General features: G+C 53.9%; 1 long non-coding RNA gene across 1 annotated transcript in view; it reads right to left on the bottom strand.

Moving 5' to 3' along the window:
* Window positions 1-20,055, bottom strand: part of LOC140387244 (uncharacterized) — a 351,290-nt gene extending 331,235 nt beyond the window's left edge. The window contains exon 1 of the long non-coding RNA XR_011933803.1: window positions 19,715-20,055. This is a non-coding gene — a long non-coding RNA (uncharacterized lncRNA). The remainder of the gene's footprint in view (window positions 1-19,714) is intronic.
* Window positions 20,056-22,548: the final 2,493 nt, after the last annotated feature.

The following is a 22,548-nucleotide window of genomic DNA, read 5'->3' as shown; positions in this document are numbered from 1 at the left end:
TGCACCGCTCCCTGTCTGTTAATGTCAGGCTGCAGCATCATCCGGTACTGATAAGTTGGAACGTCATATCTGCTGGATTGAAGATCCTCAAATCCAAAAAATGAATCCGCATCTGCGTCGGATTCAATGTGGGGGCCGCCAATGTGCAACACGAAAGGTTCGTCCGAGTCATAGTCATATAGGACCACGGAGCTATCATTGGGCTCGCGAGGTCCGGAAACCCTGTAAAAATCGTCATCGAAGTATTCAAGGTCGGAATCATCGGCTTGTGCGTAGGTAACTGCTTGTCGGAGGGTTCTTCGGAGGTCAAATTCATCTCCTGGGTCAATTTGCGGCACTGTGCTGTCATTCCAGGTGAGGGAAGGTTGTTTTACAGCTTTAACAGATTTTTGTTTTTTTGATTTGGGACGTTTCCCTTTTAAATTGGATTTGGGACATTTCCCTTTTAAATTGGTGCAGTCTGGGGCCTCTGACATCCTGACGCTCGGTATGTAGCACGTAGGAAGCGACTGCGCATGCTCAGATCACTGTTCCTTTACCGATGGCCATTTTCTTGACTGCGCATGCGCAGCATCTCGCGCATGCGCAAACGAAACTTCCGGTTCTGCGCACTTCTCGCGCAACTGTGCTAGCGTTATACCTTTAGCAAGATGGCCGCCGACCTCGACCCAGCCTTTTCTCAGGCCTGGGATTTCGGGCTCCGGGATCCCAGCCACGAGGTGAGTACTGCAGCTTTTCTTACCTTTAAGTGCCCATTGGATTGCGTATTCTTCACAGTACTTGGAGAATTTGCCCAGGACTGCCTGGTAATCGTACCTTTGCTGCCTCCTGAAGAACCTGAACCTTCTGAATATTTCTCTTGCCCTTGCACCGGCGACGGTGAGGAGAAATTCAATTTTTTCCTTATCATCCAGGTCTTTGAGTTCAGCTGCCACCAGGAACAATTCGAAATTTTGCCGGAATCGCCGCCAGTTTTCGTGGAGGTCGCCGTCGCACTGGAGCGCCTGCGGAACCGGGAGCTCGTACATCATGCCTGGGCACTGCTGGTTGTCTGTGTACACTGAGGTATGCCGGCAGGTATCGATCCACTCCTGTACCATGTGGTGTTGGGTGCTCTGGTGCACAGATGAGCCAACACAGTTGTATGTGGTACAACTCTATTTTATTATAACTCTTATAATACAGTTCGTTCTGGATACTCTGCACGTGCTGTCTCCCTGAGTGTGTTTGGCAATAGATGTGTCCTGGTTCTCCTCTGCAGCTAATGCCGACCACCGGGGGTCATGTCTGTGCTTTTATATCTTTCTGTCATTGGTTGTGGTGTTGTGTGTTCTGATTTGTCTGTTGGTGTGTCTATCATGATGTGTGTGTTTGAATATCATGACAGGGGTGTGGCAAGTTCTGGAGCACAAGTCTTCAGTACTGTTACCAGAATATTGTCAGGGCCCATAGCCTTTGCAGTATCCAGTGCCTTCAGCCATTTCTGATATCATGTGGAGTGAATCGTATTGGCTGAAGACTGACATCTGTGAACCTGGGGACGTCCGGAGGTCCAAAGTCAGGATCACAGCTCATCAGCTATGGGCCAACGATTTCGAGTTGAAGACAGTGACTGAGTATGTAGAATTTGGGACATTTTACTACGATAAAGCCACGAGATAAATGAAATTTGTTAAGCTATTAATATTGATCCAGGCTGGTGACCTCATTCCCCATCCAACAGGTTAAGCATTGGGACTCTGCAATACCTAACACCTGAGGTTTAAAGTTCCATGAAGCCCCACTCTGCTGAGGTAAATGTAGTTGAGCAAAACTCTTGTCCACCCAAGTATAAGAAAGTGGATCCAAATCTGCATTGTGGGGGTGGGTCGGGTCTACGGTTGAAGCAGGGCCTCATTCAGTGATGGCCGCCCTGTAACGGTCCAATGACATTCCAGCTAAGATGGTGCCAAATCCTGCCCAATGGTCAAAAACACCCATTGACTTTAACTAGATCCAGAATTTTTTCTCATTCTTGGATCGATGACAATGTGTCTTCTAAAAGTATGGAGCCATTAAAAAAAGACCTCAGACAAACACATGCAGGTTCTCCACCAATGGGATTGCTGTGGTGGTGATATAATGTGCGGGATTCTCTGGGAATTGGCGTGATGGCCCGACGCCAGCGCCAAAAACGGCGCAAAACACTCTGGCGTCGGGCCCCACGGAACGTCGTGAATTCTCCGGCCGAGAATGGGCTAGCAGCGGCGTGGCGCCATTGACGACGGCGTCACCGTCACAGAAATGCAGGGCGCAGCTATCCCCCTTTCCCCATATCCCCCTTCCCCCATATTCCCCCTTTCCCCATATCCCCCTTCCCCATATTCCCCCTTTCCGCATATCCCACTTTCGCCATATCCCCTTTCCCCATATCCCCCTTTCCTCATATCCCCCATATCACACATTCCCCATATCCCCCCTTTCCCCATATCCCCCCTTCCCCATATCCCCTTTCCCCCATATCCCCCTTCCCCCATATCCCCCTTCCCTCATGGGCCCCCTTCCCCCATATCCCCTTCCCACATATCCCCCCTTTCCCATATCCCCCTTCCACCATTTCCCCTTTCCCCCATATCCCTTCCCCCATATCCCCCTTCCCCTATATCCCCCGTTCCACCATATGCCCCTTTCCCCATATCCCCCTTTCCCCATATCCCCCCCTTCCCCCTGTATCCCCCCTTCCCCTATCCAATATCCTCCTTCCCACATATTCCCCTTCCTCCATATTCCCCTTCCTCCATATCACCCTTCCCCCATATCACCCCCTTCCCCCATATCCCCCTTCCCCATATCCCCCATTTCCCATATCCCCCTCCCTCATATCGCCCCTTCCCCCATATCCCCTGTGTCCCCCTTCCCCCATATCCCCCTTCCCCCATATCCCACCTTCCTCATATCCTTCTTTCCCCCATATCCCCCCTTCCCCCATATCCCCCTTTCCTCCATATCCCCTTCCCACCATATCCTCCTTCCCCCATATCCCCCTTCACCCATATCCCCTTCACCCATATCCCCCTTTCCCCAATAACCCCCTTCCCCCATATCCCCCTTTCCCCATATCCCACTTTCCCCATAGCCCCTTTCCCCATATCACACTTTCCCCATATACCCCCTTCCCCCATATCCCCCTTTTCCCCATATACCCCCTTTCCCCCATATCCCCCCTTTCCCCATATCCCCCTTCCCCCATATCCCCCTTTCCCCATATACCCCTTTCCCATATCCCCTTTCCCCCATATCCCCCTTCCCCCATATCCCCCTTCCCTCATGGGCCCCCTTCCCCCATATCCCCTTCCCACATATCCCCCCTTTCCCATATCCCCCTTCCACCATTTCCCCTTTCCCCATATCCCCCTTTCCCCATATCCCCCCTTCCCCATATCCCCCCCCTTCTCCCCGTATCCCCCCTTCCCCTATCCAATATCCCCCTTCCCACATATCCCCCTTCCCCCATATTCCCCTTCCTCCATATCACCCTTCCCCCATATCCCCCCATATCACCCCCTTCCCCCATATCCCCCTTCCCCATATCCCCCGTTTCCCATATCCCCCTCCCTCATATCGCCCCTTCCCCCATATCCCCTGTGCCCCCCCCCCTTCCCCCATATCCCCCTTCCCCCATATCCCACCTTCCTCATATCCTTCTTTCCCCCATATCCCCCTTCCCCCATATCCCCCTTTCCACCATATCCCCTTCCCACCATATCCTCCATCCCCCATATCCCCCTTCACCCATATCCCCCTTCACCCATATACCCCTTTCCCCAATAACCCCCTTCCCCATATCCCCCTTTCCCCATATCCCACTTTCCCCATAGACCCTTTCCCCATATCACACTTTCCCCATATACCCCCTTCCCCCATATCCCCCTTTTCCCCATATCCCCCCTTTCCCCCATATCCCCCCTTTCCCCATATCCCCCTTCCCCCATATCCCCTTTTCCCCATATACCCCTTTCCCATATCCCCATCCCCCATATCCCCCTTCCCCCATATCCCCCAAATGCCCTATTCCCATATACCCCCTTCCCCATATTCCCCCATATCTCCCTTTCCCCATCCCACCTGCCCCATATCCCCCTTCCTCATATCCCCCTTTCCCATATCCCCTAAGCCCATAGTCCCATTCCCCCATATCCCCTTTCCCATATACCCCCTTCCCCCATGCCCCCCATTCCCCCATACCCCCCTTTCCTCCCATATCCAACTTCACCCATATTCCCCTTCCACATATACCCCCTTCCCCCATATCCCCCATATTCCCCCTACCCCCATATCCCCCTTCTCCCATATCCCCACTTCCCGCATATCCCCCTTCCCACATACCCCCTTCCCCATATCCCCATTCCTCCATATCCTGCTATCCCCATATCCCCCTTTCCAATATCCCCCTTACCCATATCCTGCCTTTCCCATATCCCCTTCCTCAATATCTTACTTTTCCCATCCGCCCTTCCCCCATATCCCCTTCCACATATCCCCCTTCCCCATATCCTCCATTCCCCATATCCCCCTTCCCCATATCTCCCTTTCCCCATCTCCCCTCCACCCATTACCCATATCCCCCCTTCCCCCATATTTCCCCTTCCCCCATATCCCCCCTTCCCCCATATCCCCCTTCCCGCATATCCTCTTCCCCCATATCCCCCATTCCCCCCATATCCTGCTTTCCCCATATCCCCCCTTCACCCATATCCCCTATCCCCTTTTCCAATATCCCCTTCCCCATATCCTGCCTTTCCCATATCCCGTTCCCCAATATCTTACTTTTCCCATCCCCCATATCCCCCTTCCCCATATCCCCCCTTCCCCATATCCCCCCTTCCCCCATATCCCCTTCCCCATATCTCCCTTTCCCCATCCCTCCTCCACCAATTACCCATATCCCCCCTTCCCCCATATCCCCCATTTCCCATATCCCCATCCCACATGTCCCCTTCCCCATATACCCATCCCCCTTATCCCCCTTCCCCATATCCCCATTCCCCCATATCCCCCTTTCCCCATATCCCCCCTTCCCCCATATCCCCATATCCCCATTCCCCCATATCCTCCTTTCCCATATTCCCACTGCCCCCATATCCCCCATTTCCTATATCCTCCATCCCACATGTCCCCCCTTCCCCCTTATCCCCATCCCCCCTTCCCCATATCCCTCTTTCCCATAACCCCTTCCCCATACCCTCCTTTCCCATATCCCCCATATTCCCCCTTCCCCCATATCACCCTTTCCCCATCCCCCATCCCCATATCCCCCTTCCCCCATATCCCCCTTTCCCCTATATCCTGCTTTCCCCATATCCCCCCTTACCCCATATCCACCCTATCCACCCTTTCCCATATCCCCCCTTCTCCCATATCACCCCTTCACCCATTTGGAGAGTCAGAGGCTTTTCCCCAGGGTAGAGGGGTCAATTACTAGGGAGCATAGGTTTAAGGTGTGAGGGGCAAGGTTTAGAGTAGATGTACGAGGAAAGTTTTTTACACAGAGGGTAGCGGGTGCCTGGAACTCGCTGCCGGAGGAGGTGGTGGAAGCAGGGACGATAGTGACATTTAATGGGCATCTTGACAAATACATGAATAGGATGGCAATAGAGGGATACAGACCCAGGCAGTGTAGAAGATTGTAGTTTAGTAGGGCAGCAGGTCGGCATGGGCTTGGAGGGCCGAAGGGCCTGTTCCTGTGCTGTACTTTTCTTTGTTCTTTGTTCTTTGTATATCCCCCTTTCCCCCATATCTCCCCTTCCCCCATAAATCCCTTTCCCATGTACTCTCATCCCCCATAACCCCTTCCCCATATCCCCTTCCCCATATCCCCCTTCCCCCATATCCCCCATATCCCCGTTTCCCAAATCCCCCTTCCCACATATCCCCCTTCCCCCATAGCCCCCTTCCCCCATATCCCACTTCCCCATGTCCCCCCTTCCCCCAATACCCCCGTTCCCCATCCCCCTTCCCCCATATCCCCCCTTCCCCATATCGCCCCTTCCTCATACCCCCTCTTCCCCATACCTCCTTTTACCCCTCCCCTACCCCATATCCTCTTCCCCCTATCCCCCTTTCCCCATATCCCCCCTTCCCCCATATGCCCCCAACCCCCTTTCTCATATCCCCTTCCACATATCCTGCCTTCCCCATATCCCCCTTCCCCTTATCCCCCTTTATCCATCCCCTATCCCCCTCCACCTATTACCCATATCCCCCCTTCCCTCATATACCCCATTTCCCATATCCCCCATCCCACATGTCCCCCCTCCCTCATATCCCCTTCCCCATACCCCTTTCCCCCATATCCCCCTTCCCCCATATCCTGCTTTCCCCATAGCCCCTCTTAACCCATATCTCCCCTTCCCCCATATCCCCCCTTCGCCCATATCCACGTTTCCCATATCCCCTCTTCCCCCATAACCCCCTTCCCCCTATCCCCTCTTCCCCATATCTCCCCTTCCTCCATATCCCCCTTCCCCCATATCCCCCTTCCCCATATCTGTTCCTGTGCTGTACTTTTCTTTGTTCTTTGTATATCCCCCTTTCCCCCATATCTCCTCTTCCCCCATAAATCCCTTTCCCATGTACCCTCAACCCCTATAACCCCCCTTCCCCATATCCCCTTCCCCATAGCCCCCCTTCCCCCATATCCCCCCTTCCCCCATATCCCCGTTTCCCATATCCCCCTTCCCCATATCCCCCATTTCCCATATCCCCCTTCCCACATATCCCCCTTCCCCCATATCCCCCTTCCTCCATATCCCCACTTCCCCTGTATCCCCCCTTCCCCAATACCCCCTTTCCCCATTCCCCCTTCCCCATATCCCCCCTTCCCCCATATCTCACCTTCCCCATACCCCCTCTTCCCCATACCTCATTTTTCCCCTCCCCCTACCCCCATATCCCCCTCCCCCATATCCCCCTCTCCCTTCTGCCATATTCACCCCTTCCTCCATTTCCCATATTCCCCCTTCCCCCATATCCCCCTTCCCCATATCCCCTTTCCCCATCCCCCCATCCCCCTTCCCCCATATCCTCCTTTCCCATATCCCCTTCCCCATATCCCTCTTCCCCATATCCCCTCTTCCCCATATCCCCCTTCCACGCATCCCCCTTCCCCCATACCCCCCTTCCCCCATATCCCCCTTTCCCATATCCCCCCTTCCCCCATATACCCCCTTCCCCTATCCCCCCTTCCTCCATATCACCCCTTCCCCGTATTCCCCTTCCCCAATATCCCCATCCTCCCTTCCCCCATATCCCCCCTTCCCCCATATCTCCCCTTCCCCATATCCCCTCTTCCCCCATACCTACCTTTCCCCTCCCCCTACCCCCATATCCCCATATCATCCCTCCCCCATATCCCCCTCCCCTTCCACCATATTCACCCCTTCCCCCATTTCCCATATCCCCCCTTCCCCCATATCCCCCTTCCCCCATATCCCTCTTTCCCATATCCCCCTTCCCCATATCCCCTCTTCCTCATATCCCCCTTTCCTGCATCCCCTTCCCCATATCCCCCTTTCCCACACACCCCCTTGCCCCATATCCCCCATATCCCCTTCCCACCATAACCCCCTACCCCGTATCCCCCTTCCCCCATATTCCCCCATATCCCCTGCCCCCATATCCCCCCTTCACCCATATCCCCCCTACCCCCATTCCCCCCATTTTCCACATCCCCATATACCCCCTTCCCCCATATCCCCCTTCCCCATATCCTGCTTTCCCCATATCCCCCCTTCCCCCATATTCCCCTTTCTCCCATCCCCATATCCCCCTTCCCCCATATTCCCCCTTCCCCCATACCCCCGTTCCCCAATATCCTGCTTTCCCCATAGCCCCCCTTAACCCATATCTCCCCTTCCCCCATATCTCCCCTTCCCCCATTTCCCCTTTCCCATGTACCCCTTTTCCCCATATCCCCCCTTCCCCCATATCCCCCCTTCCCCCATATCCCCGTTTCCCATATCCCCCCTTCCCCCATAACCCCCTTCCCCATATCCCCCCTTCCCCATATCCTCCCTTCCTCCATATGCCCCCTTCCCCATATCCCCCTTCCCCAATATCCCCCTTTCCCCATCCCCCTTCCACCATCCCCCCAACCCCCATATCCCCCCTTCCCCATATCTCCCTGTCCCCATATCCCCTCTTCCCCCATATCTCCCTTTCCCCCTCCCCTTCCCCCATATCCCCCTCCCCCTTCCGCTATATACCCCCTTCCCCCATTTCCTACATCCCCCCTTCCCCCATATCCCCCTTCCCCCATATCCCCCTACCCCATATCCTGCTTTCCCCATATCCCCCCTTCCCCCATATTCCCCTTTCTCCCATCCCCATCCCCATATCCCCCTTCCCCCATATCCCCCCTTCCCCCATAACCCCCGTTCCCCAATATCCTGCTTTCCCCATAGCCCCCCTTAACCCATATCTCCCCTTCCCCCATACCTCCCCTTCCCCCATTTCCCCTTTCCCATGTACCCCTTTTCCCCATATCCCCCCTTCCCCCATATCCCCCCTTCCCCCATTTCCCCATTTCCCATATCCCCCCTTCCCCCATAACCCCCTTCCCCATATCCCCCCTTCCCCATATCCCCCCTTCCTCCATATGCCCCCTTCCCCATATCCCCCTTCCCCAATATCCCCCTTTCCCCATCCCCCTTCCACCATCCCCCCAACCCCCATATCCCCCCTTCCCCATATCTCCCTGTCCCCATATCCCCTCTTCCCCCATATCTCCCTTTCCCCCTCCCCTTCCCCCATATCCCCCTCCCCCTTCCGCTATATCCCCCCTTCCCCCATATCCCCCTTCCCCATCGCCATATCCCCCTCCCCCTTCCGCTATATACCCCCTTCCCCCATTTCCTATATCCCCCCTTCCCCCATATCCACCCTTCCCCATATCCCCCTTTCCCCCATATTCCCCCTTCCCCCATATTCCCCCTTCCCCCATATTCCCCCTTCCCCATATCCCCTTCCCCATATCCCCCCTTTCCTCCATATCCCCCTTTCCCCCATATCCCACCGACCACCATATCCCCCTTCCCCCATATCCCCCTCTTCCTCCATATCCCCCCTTCCCCCGATCCCCGTCTGCGTGTCTAACCATGCATGCTGTATTGTGTATTGCAGGACCAAACATCGGCCCACCCGTCCCCGCAGATGCCGACCGCCCCCAGGACGTTCCAGGGCATTCACGAGACAAGGACAGACCTGGCCCATCAGGCATACGACACCCCCAGTACGTGTCCGGGCGCCCATGAGCTAGGGACAGACTCGGAGGCGGACGCTGCCCCCATCCAGTGCGAGTACAGCGACGCCGGCGGGCCACACCCAGCGACGAGGAGGGCAGCCGCAGCAACAGGCCCCCGTCGCAGTCGACCCAGGACACTGACGCACGGGATACAAGCAGCCAGGAGACCCACATACAGGACACACCCACCCAAGACACACTCACCCAGGACACAGGCACCCAGTACACAACTACCCAGGACACCGACGCCCAGGACACTGACGCCCAGGACACCGACACCCAATACACACCTACCCAAGACACACTCACCCAGGACACAGACATCCAGTACACACCTACCCAGGACACCGATGCCCAGGACACTGACGCCCAGGACACTGACACTCAGGACACCGACGCCCAGGACACTGACGCCCAGGACACTGACACTCAGGACACCTACACACAGGACACTAACACACAGGACCCTAACACACAGGTCACTAACACACAGGACCCTAACACACAGGTCACTAACACACAGGACCCTAACACACAGGACACTAACACACAGGACACGAACACACAGGACCCTAACACACAGGACACTAACACACAGGACCCTAACACACAGGACACTAACACACAGGACACGAACACACAGGACCCTAACACACAGGACACTAACACACAGGACACTTACACACAGGACCCTAACACACAGGTCACTTACACACAGGACACGAACACACAGGACCCTAACACACAGGACACTAACACACAGGACACTAACACACAGGACCCTAACACACAGGACACTTACACACAGGACCCTAACACACAGGACACTAACACACAGGACCCTAACACACAGGACACTAACACACAGGACACGAACACACAGGACCCTAACACACAGGACACTAACACACAGGACACTTACACACAGGACCCTAACGCACAGGTCACTAACACACAGGACCCTAACACACAGGACACTAACACACAGGACACGAACACACAGGACCATAACACACAGGACACTAACACACAGGACACTAACACACAGGACCCTAACACACAGGACACTTACACACAGGACCCTAACACACAGGACACCGACGCCCAGGACACTGACGCTCACGATACCCACACACAGAGGACGGAAGGACTTGAATCACCATTCCAGGGGACCCCGGACTTTGGGTCGGATGAGGAGCACGACACTACGCCACTGCTGTCTCCTGCACCCTCCACCATCGCAGAGACACTCCCCTCGGTTCGGCAGTTTAGCGATGAGGCATCTGGGACACTAACTGGTGCGCACCACACGTCCCGGTACAGCAGGTGGAGGCAGGAGCAGACGATGGGCTGAGCGGTCGGAGGGCAGCCCGGCACAAGCAACCATCTGCCGCCCAGACGGGTCCCGGGTTCCTGGAGATACCACACCCACCCATAGACCTGATGCAGTCACGGACGCAGGGACGACCGAAGGGGGTGACGGCCGGCTTGCGGCAGCTGCAGACGCAGGTGGAGGAGTCCACCCGCGTGCAGGAGCAGACACCTGCATGGGTGGCGTCCGTGGTGGAGGCAATGGGTGCGACGATGTCAGACCCGGGTCACAGTATGCAAGGCGTGGTGCTTTCCATGCAGGAGGCGTCCGTGGCCCTGGACATGGCTGCCCTCTCACAGGCAGCCATGAGTCAGAGCCAGCAGCAGATCGCAGAGGCGCTCAACGCCGTGGCCCAGACTCACCAGTCTCAGCAGGCCACGGCCCAGTCTCATCAGGCCATCGCTGAAGGCATCGGCGCCATGGCCCAGCTGCTGGCCGGCGTCGCCCAGATACAGACAGGGATGGCCAACTCCCTGAGCTCCATGGCTGCAAAGCTGCAGACCCTTGTTGATAACAGGGCGGGCCTCCAGGACTGGCAGCGCCAGGTGTTGGGGGGACGTCGGGTACTCGGTCCTTTAGCATCCCCGACCCATGTAGAGGCCCTGAGGTCATCAGGCACCCCGGGGGAGGAGGAGGTGCTGGGGCCCGTACCAGCTCCCCCTGTAGGGGAGGCCCCGGAACACCGCGACACCTCGGACTCCCCCCCTTTCCGTCCCAGGTGCATCTGGTGGGCAACGGGCAGGACAGGCTGGCGGTTTGCCACCCCAGTCGCCCGAGGTGCAGCCTGGCCCATCTAGGCTGGGCCGCCCCAGGAAACGGCCGCCATAGGGGTCCGTAGTCACAGGGTAGGAATCACAGGAGTCCACCTCCAGTTCTGCTGTACCGTCTGGGGAACCACCTAGGTGTAGTCATTGGGCCCGTAAGGCCAAACAATTAGACACTGAGTAAGTTGGCACGGGTGCAGGGCACAGATTAGTTATAGGTGCTAGGGCACGTATATGAACTGTTTGTTATTAAAATCACTTTCACACCTACAGAAGCTGCCTTTGTGCTCTGTCCGATGCGTGCGGGGGTGTGGTGTGAGGTGAGCACCAGTGTGTGTGGGGGGTGATAGAACGCCGGCCTCAGGTGAGTGTGCCCCCCCTCCCCTCGGGTCGCCAATGCCATCCCCCCGGGCAGACAACGGGACCATGCGCTGCAGTGTCACGGCCGCATGCAGGGACGGTCCGGGTGGAACTGTGGCCATGGGTCAGACATTGTCCAACGATAGTAGAGCCCAGAGCTCATCGCAGAGCGGGTTATCATCATCCTCCATGGCCTGCAATAGACACGCTTGCACCGGTGACCGTGTGAGCCCGGCCCGTTGTGCCGCAGGTGGATCGGCAATGGGGGGGTGGTGTGCATGCGGGTGGGGGTGAGAGTGTTTGGTGTTGGGTGGGTGAGGGTGGTTGGTGGTGGGTGGGTGGGGTGAGGGTGGTAGGCTGGTGCCGTAGTGTGCAGTCTGTACCCATACTCGGCGATTCCCACGCCCCCTTAGTCCGTGAACCGGGCGGCTATCAGCCTGTCCCACGCCCGCTGGCCTAGCCGGTAACGGTGGGCAGCCTCCCGTCCATGTCCAGCCCGTCTGTCCTGAACATTGCCCCCATCCTCCTCATCTGGGGACGTCTGTGCCTCATCTTGCTGTTCCTCCCCCTCCCCCTCCTCTGCCTGCAGCACATCGCCCCTCTGTTGGGCTGTGTTGTGCAGGACGCAGCAGACCACAACGATGCGGCCGACCCTCTCTGACGGGTACTGGAGGGCCCCTCCAGAGCGGTCCAGGCACCTGATGCGCATCTTCTGCAGCCCAAAGTACCTCTCTATCACACCCGAGGTTGCTGCATGGGCATCGTAGCGGGTCTCCGCGTCAGTCTGTGGCCTCCGTATAGGCGTCATCAGCCACGACCGCAACGGATAAACCCTGTCGCCCAGCAACCAGCCCACAGCCGGGGCGGGGGGTGGGGGGGCGGGGGGGGGGGGGCGGCCTCCCTCGAACATGGTGGGGATGAAAGATTGTGCCAATATGAGTCATGTACACTGCTTGGGTACCAGGCGCAGACGTGCAGGATCCTCATGCAGTGATCACAGACCACCTGCACGTTCATGGAGTAGGGCCCCTTCCTATTCGTGAACACGGCCCTGTTATCCGCAGGTGGCCGCACGGCGATGTGCATCCCATCGGTTGCTCCCTGGACCATGGGCATCCTGGCCACGGCAGCGAATTCTGCTGCCCAGGCATCCTGGTGGGCACGGTCCACAAGGAACTGGATGTAGTGGTCCGCAATGGCAAACAGTGCGTCTGTCACTGCCCGGGTGCACCGATGCACCGATGCCTGCGAGATGCCGGACAGGTCCCCACTCGGTGACTGGAATGACCCCTTGGCATAAAAGTTCAGGGCCACCGTAACCTTGGTGGCCACGGGGAGAGGGTGCCCTCCCCCAGTGCCACGCGGTGCCAGGTGTGCCATGAGATGGCAGATATGGGCGACGGTTTCCCGGCTCATCCGGAATCTCCTCCTGCATGACCGATCCGTGAGATCCTGGTACGACGAGCGGAGCCAGTACACACGGGGCCTAATCGGGCGTCTCCGTCGCTGTGGCACCACCTCCTCCTTCTCCTCATCCTGTCGGGCAGGCGGCCCTCCAGCCTGGGCGGCTGCCACTTGCCTTCCTGCGGCACGCTCCTCTGCGGCAGCCTCTGCCGCCTGCCTGGCACCTCCTGCTCCAGCACCCCCAGGGCAACATGTGGAAGTGCGGCTCCCGCCACAGCGGCAAACATCGCTGGGTGATGACCAAACATAACGGCCTGCAGGGGGTAGGGGGTGGGGGGGGATAGACGACATGTCATCATTGCCCGTACCCCCTGCCACAGCCAGGTGCCATGGGCTGCATGGTCGCCCCTGTTGCCAGCTGGCACCTGGCCAGGCGGACCCCCCTCCCCCGGCACGCACCCTCCTCATCACTCACCCTCACCGCCCCCCCCCCTCCTCCCCGGCACGCACCCTCCCCAACACCCCCCCTCCCCTCCCCGGCACGCACCCTCCCCATCACTTGCTCTCCCCTCCCGGGTACGCACCCTCCCCAACCCCCCCTCCTCTCCTCCCCAGCACGCACCCTCCCCAACCCCCCCACCCCTCTCCTCCCCGGCACGCACCCTCCCCATCACCTGCCCTCTCCACCCCGGCACGCACCCTCCCCAACCCCCCCCCCCTCCTCCCCCCTGGCACGCACCCTCGCCATCACTCACCCTCACCCTCTCCTCCCCGCAGCCTCCCCAACCCCCCCCTCCTCCCCCCTGGCACGCACCCTCCCCATCACTCGCCCTCCCCGGCCCCCCTATCCTCCCCGCAGCCTCCCCAACCCCCCCCCCTCCCCCCTGGCACGCACCCTCCCCATCACTCGCCCTCCCCGGCCCCCCTCTCCTCCCCAACCCCCCCCCCCCCTCCTCCCCCCGGCACACATCCTCACCATCACTCACCCTCTCCTCCCCGCAGCCTCCCCAACACCCCCCCCCCCCTCCCCGGCATGCACCCTCGCCACCACTCGCCCTCCCCTCCCCCCCTCCACAGCCCCTCCCCGGGCCCTCCCAGGCCCTCCCCCCCTCTCCAGCGCTGCCCCAGCTCCTCCCCACTCCCCCCCCCCTCCCCAGCCCCCGCCCCTCCCCAGCCCCTCCACCCGCTCCCCAGCCCACCACCCCCCCAGCACGCACACTCCAACTGCTCCTGCGACCGCCCCCCCCCCCACCACCAGCTGCGGCCATGCCGTCACTCTCCAGTGGCCGCCCCACGCCGATCCCTACCTCCGCGCTGGACGGCGTCAACCAGCACGACTGGTTGACGCCGTTAAACAGGCGGTTCGATTTATTTCGGCCCATCCGGCCTGGAGAATTGCGTTGCGCCGGTCCTCGCCATTCTGCGAGGCGCGCTGCGCGATTCACGTTAACGGGATTTTTGGGGGGCTGGAGAATATCGCGGGCGGCGTCGGGGCGGGATTCACGCCGCCCCCCGGCGATTCTCCGAACCGGCAGAGGGTCAGAGAATCCCGCCCAAGGATGCAATGAAGTAGCCTTAGAACTTTTTCCTCCACACCTGTCAAATAGCACTGGAGAAGGGAGGCAGGTTAGTATCCGACCTTTTACAGTAGTGGAGATGGACTCAATTTACAGTGATGTAGGTGGACCCAAGCACTTCGCCCCTCCACTTTAACTGCTGTGGGGGTGGTAAGGAGAACTTGGAAGGGCCCGTCCCATCGCAGCTCCGACCCCTTCCTAGTCCAAGTTTTGACCATGACGTAACTACCGGGCTGGACTGAAAGTGAGCTAGGTACTGGGGGCGATGGCTGGTGAGCCGCGCGGACCTGGCTATGGAGTTCCTTGAGCACTAGCGTGAGGGCTAGAACATAGGTGGTCATCTCTTCAGTCATCTGATGAAACTGAACCAGTCTGGGAACCTGCAGGCTCCAGGGAGTTCTAAGAGGCCTGCCATAAAGAATCTCGGCGGGAGAGAGCCGGGCCGGTCCCGCAGGTGTAACCCGCAGCTGGAAGAGGGCAACGGGGAGCAACTTAAGCCATGTCAGTCCTGTGTGTGCTCTTAATTTAGCCAATTTAGTTTTGAGGGTCTGATTGTCTCTCAACCAACCCGGCCGCCTGCGGTCCATAAGGACAGTGTAACTGCTAGCGTATGCCCAACTGGGAGCAAAACTCCTTGTTAATTTGTCCAATAAAATGAGGCCCATTATCAGAACTTAACTGAGCTGGTATACCGTACCGGGGAATGATTTCCCTCATCAAGACTTTAACCACAGTAGCAGCTTTATTATCGATAGTCGGATACGCCTCGACCCATCTGCTGAACACATCCACAATGATCAAAACATATTTATAACATTGACACCATTTCAACTCAATGTAATCCATTTGGAGCGTCTCAAAGGGACCACTGGGCATCGGGGTTTGCCCCATCCCACAAGGGATACCTTTTCCGGTGTTATATTGCTGACAAATCAAACACCGATTACTGATACTTTGGGCCAACCCCTGCATTTTAGGGTGCCACCAAGTGTCCAGCAACAAATCACTAGTCCCTCGAGCCCCACAATGAGTTGCAAAGTGTACACATTCAATGACCCATAAAGCCAGCACATCAGATATACAAGTCTGATGTGCAGGCGTGGTCCATAAAGAGGAAACAGAATCATATGTACAACCTAACCATTTCCACATTTGTTTATCACTCTCAGGAGCGTCCTCCTGTAACCTTATGACGTCTTGGATGGTTGGCATTGACTTGTCAGAAGCAGACATATTTATAGTAGATCGTTTAGTCTGACTTAACATCTTAGGCACCATCACTTGCTGAATTTGCGCGGCTGTTCGCGCTGCACAATCTGCTCGTTCATTACCAACGTCAACTGGGGTTGTACCATTCATGTGGGCAGCGCATTTAATAACGGAAATCTGCGCGGGCATAAGGAGGGCCTGCAGTAGGTCATTAACTAAACCCCGGTGGGATATTTGACCACACATAATCATGTCAGGTTGTTCTGACGAAATGTCACTCAAATCGCCCCTTATTGTGGTAGTTTCCTGAATCAAGGCTAAACAGTCGTGGCCAGGTGCGTCTTCATGGACAGGGGGACCACTAAGAAAACAGGCTGGATTGATAGTGGTACAGTATTTAAATGTCAGACGTGGATTGTTCAAAAGGTATATCCCATACCTATTCTGACGAGCTGCGGTATGATGCTGAGTCTGCAGTTGCCTCAGTAGTGCGATGACCGAGTGGGAGCTATACACCGTAATATCCTGTTGGAGGGTGAGAGCATGTAACGGCTATGCGATGGCATTGATTGAACGTAAATCCTGTACTAATCGGTACTGGTCTGGTTTGGCTGGTTTAGGCACAGCAAGTATGGGGGTGTTACATTCTGATTGGCAAGGGACCAAAATACCCTGTTTCAACAGCTCTTGAATTAATTTATCTATTGATGGAGCAGCTTGAGATTTCAGGGGGTATTGTCGAATGGAAGGTAGCTTTACATGATCCTTAATCATCACCTTAATCGGTGTAACATTTGTCTTTCCCACTTGTGATGGGTATTCCGCCCAGACCTGTGGATTGACATATTCCAACACATCATGTCCCCTGTGATGCTGCAGTCGAGTGTTAATCGTTTCAGGGACCTCAAAATATTTTATGGTAGTGCCGTCCGGCATGACTTGAAGTGCATAGTCTGTTGGATCCGAATGATCCACTGCCCTCCTGACCATTCGCCCCATATCCCTGGCATGGTACTGGTCATGGACCTGACGTGTAATATGAGGGCTTACCGAAGCTGACTGTGGCCATAAATGTGGTGATATTGTAACAAAATCGGCTGTACCTTCTTTTCCCGTGACTGTGGCTGTAACCTTGACTGGCCATTCGGTCTCAAGTAATGGCCGGTATTTGTCCTCCAACTCCCTATTTCGTCCAGTTCTGTCATAGGCCAGGGTAACGTGATGCAGTGAATGTTCAATGTCTAACGTCCACCACTGGGGGGTGATAGAAATATCGCACTGTTGTCTCATCCTCCATGATGTAACCGTTACCCCCTCATCTCCGCATTCTAGCTGTAGCTGGAAGATACACAGTAAATCTCGGGCCAACAAGTTACAGTCCAATCCAGTAGTCACTACAAACTGATGATCTGCAGACTTATTCTCGTAAGTGACTGTCACAGGTTCAGAAATAGGATACTCACACACCTGTCCTTGGAACCCTGACAATTGCTGCGTGTGGTCGGATAATGGTAATTTAAGTGCTGATTGCACAGAAGACATGGCTGCCCCGTCCTCTTCTTCCAGTAGACCAATGGCCCCTCAGAGGGGGCTGCGGTTGTAGAGCTGTTGATTCGTTCGGTGGGCCATAAAAAGGGGGTGAGGGTCCCTTTGGGTGGGTTTGGTATCCTCCTCTTCGCTGATCCACCCACCCAAAGTCACTATATTGGGGCTCCTGCTGGTAAACTACCAATTCTGCCGCTTGTTGGGATCGCCAATCATCCTTTTTCATTACATACTCAGTCTTAACCTTTGTAACTGAGCCTCCTACTTGGCCTACACCCTCCTTCCAATAAAATCTGACTGCCCTTGCCACCTGGGAAGGGTCGTTCTCTGTCCAATTCATGTTATTACATTTCACAGCAGTCACCACAGAAGGTGGTAGGCAATGCATTAACATAGCACAATATTGAGGGGAATTCTGACCATTTTGATACAGCAAATCGCCTGACTGCCCCCGGTAGATTTCATTAAAACGCTCCAGAAATTCCTCTGGCTCTTCAGTCTTCTTAGGTTTTAGGTCTAAGATAACAGAAAGATTTATGGGCCTTTGAAATGTGCTATTCAACGCATTCAAGATCTGTGTCTTTCTATCGTCGTCTAATGCATAGGCCTGCTGAAGTGCGGAATGACTAGCATAATTCAGGTGGTTAAGATAATTGCGGTACTCTGCTGGGGTTAAAATCTGCTGGACTAGGGCCCAGAGGTCCCTTAAATCAGCTTGATAAATTGAGATGGTAGTTCTCAAGGAATCCATGAAGGCAGCAGGAGATTTTTTCTATCTGGGATTGTAGACATAATAGCCATCATCTCACTGGGTGTCCATGGGAAGTAAACGTCTATCGTGGGGTTCGCTCCCACAGTCACTGCGTCGGGGTTTCGCATCTTCCTAATCGGTAACTGTCTCCGAATGTCACCAGGGGGCACTCTAGCTATTTCCCCTGGTTGTTCCAGGACTTCAACATCTCTCCCTGTCACTAGGGGGAGTTCTTTCTCTTCAAAAGAATCTGTTTCAGCTTCCTTTGTTCCCGAACCTTGTGGTTTCTGCTTAGTTTGGAGAGACTTAGGTGATATGCTTACTTTTCCAAATTATTGAATTTTTCTTTTTCTGTCAATTCAAGGCCAGCCATTGAACTACGTAGCTCATCTCTTGTTTGACCCGCGCCTTTCCTCTACTTGCGCTTTTTTTTTAAACTTAAAAATGTTTGAAAATTCAAATTGAATTACTGCAACTTGCAAGCTTAGCTCTGATCTCAACTCAGAACTAAATTTACAATTTGCTTAACACAAACTTGTATAACATTTACAACTTAATTATTTCTTTATCTTAACAATTTTCCTTGTAACAAGTTTTTTTTCTTTTACATACACATAAGTATTAGCAAAATCAACTATCATCTCCAGATTTACACTTTTTAAAATGGTGTCCATGATCTTCTTTAAGTTTCTATTAATCTCCAGATAAAATGAGATAAACCTTATTTCAAGTAAGTAAAACTTAAGATTCTGGCAATTTCAATCAATTGCTTTCGAAAATAATAACTTTTATCAAAGAGGTGGAGAAACCCACTGGTTTCCTTTAATTAATTCAAAATGTAACTTTGCTGGTGTTCACTGACTCAAAGGAAAGGTATCCGATTACACTACAGACTGGTGCTGTTATCTCAAGGCCTGAATGAGAAGCACTGTCTGACTTTAACTTTGCCTGCTGCTGTTAACCCTTTGAGAGACTTCTGCTTCAACCAATATGCAGCATTCCCCACAATCTCAACTAGTCCTCGGAACTGCGTTTTTCGCCAATACAGTCCAAGGAGACAATTTTAGCTTAATCAACTATATATTTAAAACACTCACACATAGAGTTGAACCATCTTCAGATTTAAAAACAGTTATACTGGACTGAACCTTCATCGACTGAAGTCACATCAGCCATAAAAACACTTATACTTGACTGAACCTCCATCTACTGAAGTCACATCAGCCATAAAAACACTTATACTTGACTGAACCCCCATCTACTGAAGTCACATCAGCCATAAAAACACTTATACTTGACTGAACCTCCATCTACTGAAGTCACATCAGCCTCCGAACCCTTATACTTGGAATTGAATCATCATTTGAGATGTCACATCAACCCAAAACCCTAACCCAAGCCGAAACAACAATATGAAATCCCATCAATTAAATTGCCAATCCCCAGACTGACCTGTGATTTCGTCGAGGCGGTCTTTCTGTGCCAACCGCGAGTGACCAGACTAATCAGACGATAAGAAGAGGGGAACAATCAATGCGCGGTCATTTTCCAGTTCTACATTGAGGGCCCTCATTCCCCATCCTCCTGTTCATAATCAGTCTAATTCTGATTTCTCAGTTGGACCAGGATCGCCCTGAGAAATCCCGGTTTTCGGCACCAAATGTTGAATCCCAAATTTCTTTCTCCGTCAGTCTGGCCTCAATAAAAGTCGAGATGGATTTGCAAGTAAAAATAAGTTATTTTATTCAGCTTGCAAGCTACCTAGTCCACAGTGATACAGATAACATGTTGCTTTCTGCAGCCCCGGGAACTAAGTGAAGGTCCCAGACAAAGAGATCAGTACTCATACATTCAAATGGCATCAAGTTTCACATACTCGACACCCATAGGTCATCCTATGTCCCTCCTGACTTGTTTGATCTATTCTGATTGGCTCACTTCCAATCCCTTTCTCCGGCCCCTATCAATGCAGCATCACTCTCATAGACACACCTCTTCCTGCTTTTTCCATGCGGTCTAAAATCCTTTGTCTCTACTTGCCAGAATCAAAGTGGCTTATTTCTACATTACATTAACTAATATCTCTAAAGTAGCTATTTTATATCACATTCGTCAAACCCACCTCATGATGAAGCTATGGTCACCTCTGCACTTTGTTCAATGTGCAGTAGTTGATAGCAGTTCCTGCTCTACTGACAAGAATCCACTGTCCAAACCTAAAGAACTCTTGTAGTTGCTAAATTATCCATTAACCTATCCATGTTGATGAATAACTAACAAGTTGCCGTTTATTGTGTGAGGGCGTGAATGGACAGGGGCATTAAATCAGTGTTTACTGTGTGCAATCTAGCTCTCTCTCTCCAAGGAGGATAATTTCCCTGTTGGCTGTGCATAATGAAATCGTAAAACTGTTTCTTGATAAGCAGTTTTAAGAGTTTGTTATGTGTGACTCACAGAGGAAACCTTTTCACTCTGGAGGTTAGTTATAATTACACGCCACACTCCCCGTCCTTTGCACAGTCTCTTAAGGTTTCCTGTCTGTTACACCACATTATCCAGCCACCCTGCTTTTTGGTCTATAACAGGCGATAATAAGTCCAAACGTTTTCCTTGCAGCTCCTGAATAATGCTCCCACAGAATATCATTATCATAATTAACCCTGTCACCTCGACTCAAAACTACGGCGTTTTGACACTGCCCCTGTACAAATTCTAGGTTCAGTTAAGTATCACTATTTAGTCGGGTAGTCTAAGGGAAACTCCCCACATTGCTGACTGGGCAGTTACCCCAGAAAGGGATGGGGAAATTCATTTGTGGGCAGCACGGTGGCATAGTGGTTAGCACTGCTGCCTCACAGCGCCAGGGACCTGGGTTTGATTCCGACCTTGGGTGACTGTATGGAGTTTGCACATTTCCCCCATGTCTGCGTGGGTTTCCTCCGGGAGTTCCGGGTTCCTCCCACAGTCCAAAGATGAGCTGGGTGGTTGGATTGGCCATGATAAATTGCCCCTAAGTGTCCATAGGTTGGGTAGGGTTACGGGGATAGGCCAGAAGATTGGGCCTGCTCGTTTGAAAGCACTCTGCAAATGGATCCTCGATTTTCTGACCAACAGACCACAATCAGTAAGAATGAACAACAACACCTCCTCCACAATAGTCCTCAACACTGGTGCCCTGCAAGGCTGCGTACGTAGCCCCCTACTCTACTCCCTGGACACACACAACTGCGTGGCAAAACTTGGTTCCAACTCCATCTACAAGTTTGCTGACGATACGTCCATAGTGGGCCGGATCTCGAATAACGATGAGTCCGAATACAGGAGGGAGATAAAGAACCTAGTGGAGTGGTATAGCGACAACAATCTCTCCCTCAATGCCAGCAAAACTAAAGAGCTGGTCATTGACTTCAGGAAGCAAAGTACTGTACACACCCCTGTCAGCATCAACTGGGCCGAGGTGGAGATGGTTAGCAGTTTCAAATTCCTAGGGGTGCACATCTCCAAAAATCTGTCCTGGTCCACCCACAACGATGCTACCACCAAGAAAGCACAACAGCGCCTATACTTCCTCAGGAAACTAAGAAAATTCGGCATGTCCACATTGACTCTTACCAACTTTTACACATGCACCATAGAAAGCATCCTATCGGGCTGCATCACAGCTTGGTACGGCAACTGCTCCGCCCAGGACCGCAAGAAACTTCAGAGAGTCGTGAACACCGCCCAGTCCATCACTCGAACCTGCCTCCCATCGATTGACTCCATCTACACCTCCCGCTGCCTGGGGAAAGCGGGCAGCATAATCAAAGATCCCTCCCACCCGGCTTACTCACTCTTCCAACTTCTTCCATCGGGCAGGAGATACAGAACTCTGAGAACACACACGAACAAACTCAAAAACAGCTTCTTCCCCACTGTCACCAGACTCCTAAATGACCCTCTTATGGACTGACCTCATTAACTCTACACCCTGTATGCTTCATCCGATGCCAGTGCTTATGTAGTTATATTGTATATGTTGTGTTGCCCTATTATGTATTTTATTTTATTCCCTTTTCTTCTCATGTACTTAATGATCTGTTGAGCTGCTCGCAGAAAAATACTTTTCACTGCACCTCGGTACACATGACAATAAACAAATCCAATCCAATCCAATCGATGGTCCCTTTCTGCACTGTACGGATTCTATGATCTGCCCTGATCAAAAGTCACAGCTTTCTAAATGGACAGCAGCCAACTGAGATTGTAGGAAATGATGTCCCAGGAGAGAAGCTACAAATCCACTC

The sequence above is a fragment of the Scyliorhinus torazame genome, chromosome 12 (genome assembly GCF_047496885.1).
Source record: "Scyliorhinus torazame isolate Kashiwa2021f chromosome 12, sScyTor2.1, whole genome shotgun sequence".
In the NCBI taxonomy this organism is placed as follows: Eukaryota; Metazoa; Chordata; class Chondrichthyes; order Carcharhiniformes; family Scyliorhinidae; genus Scyliorhinus; species Scyliorhinus torazame.
The sequence above is the reverse complement of the archived record's forward strand: the minus strand, read 5'-3'. Positions and strand labels throughout refer to the sequence as shown.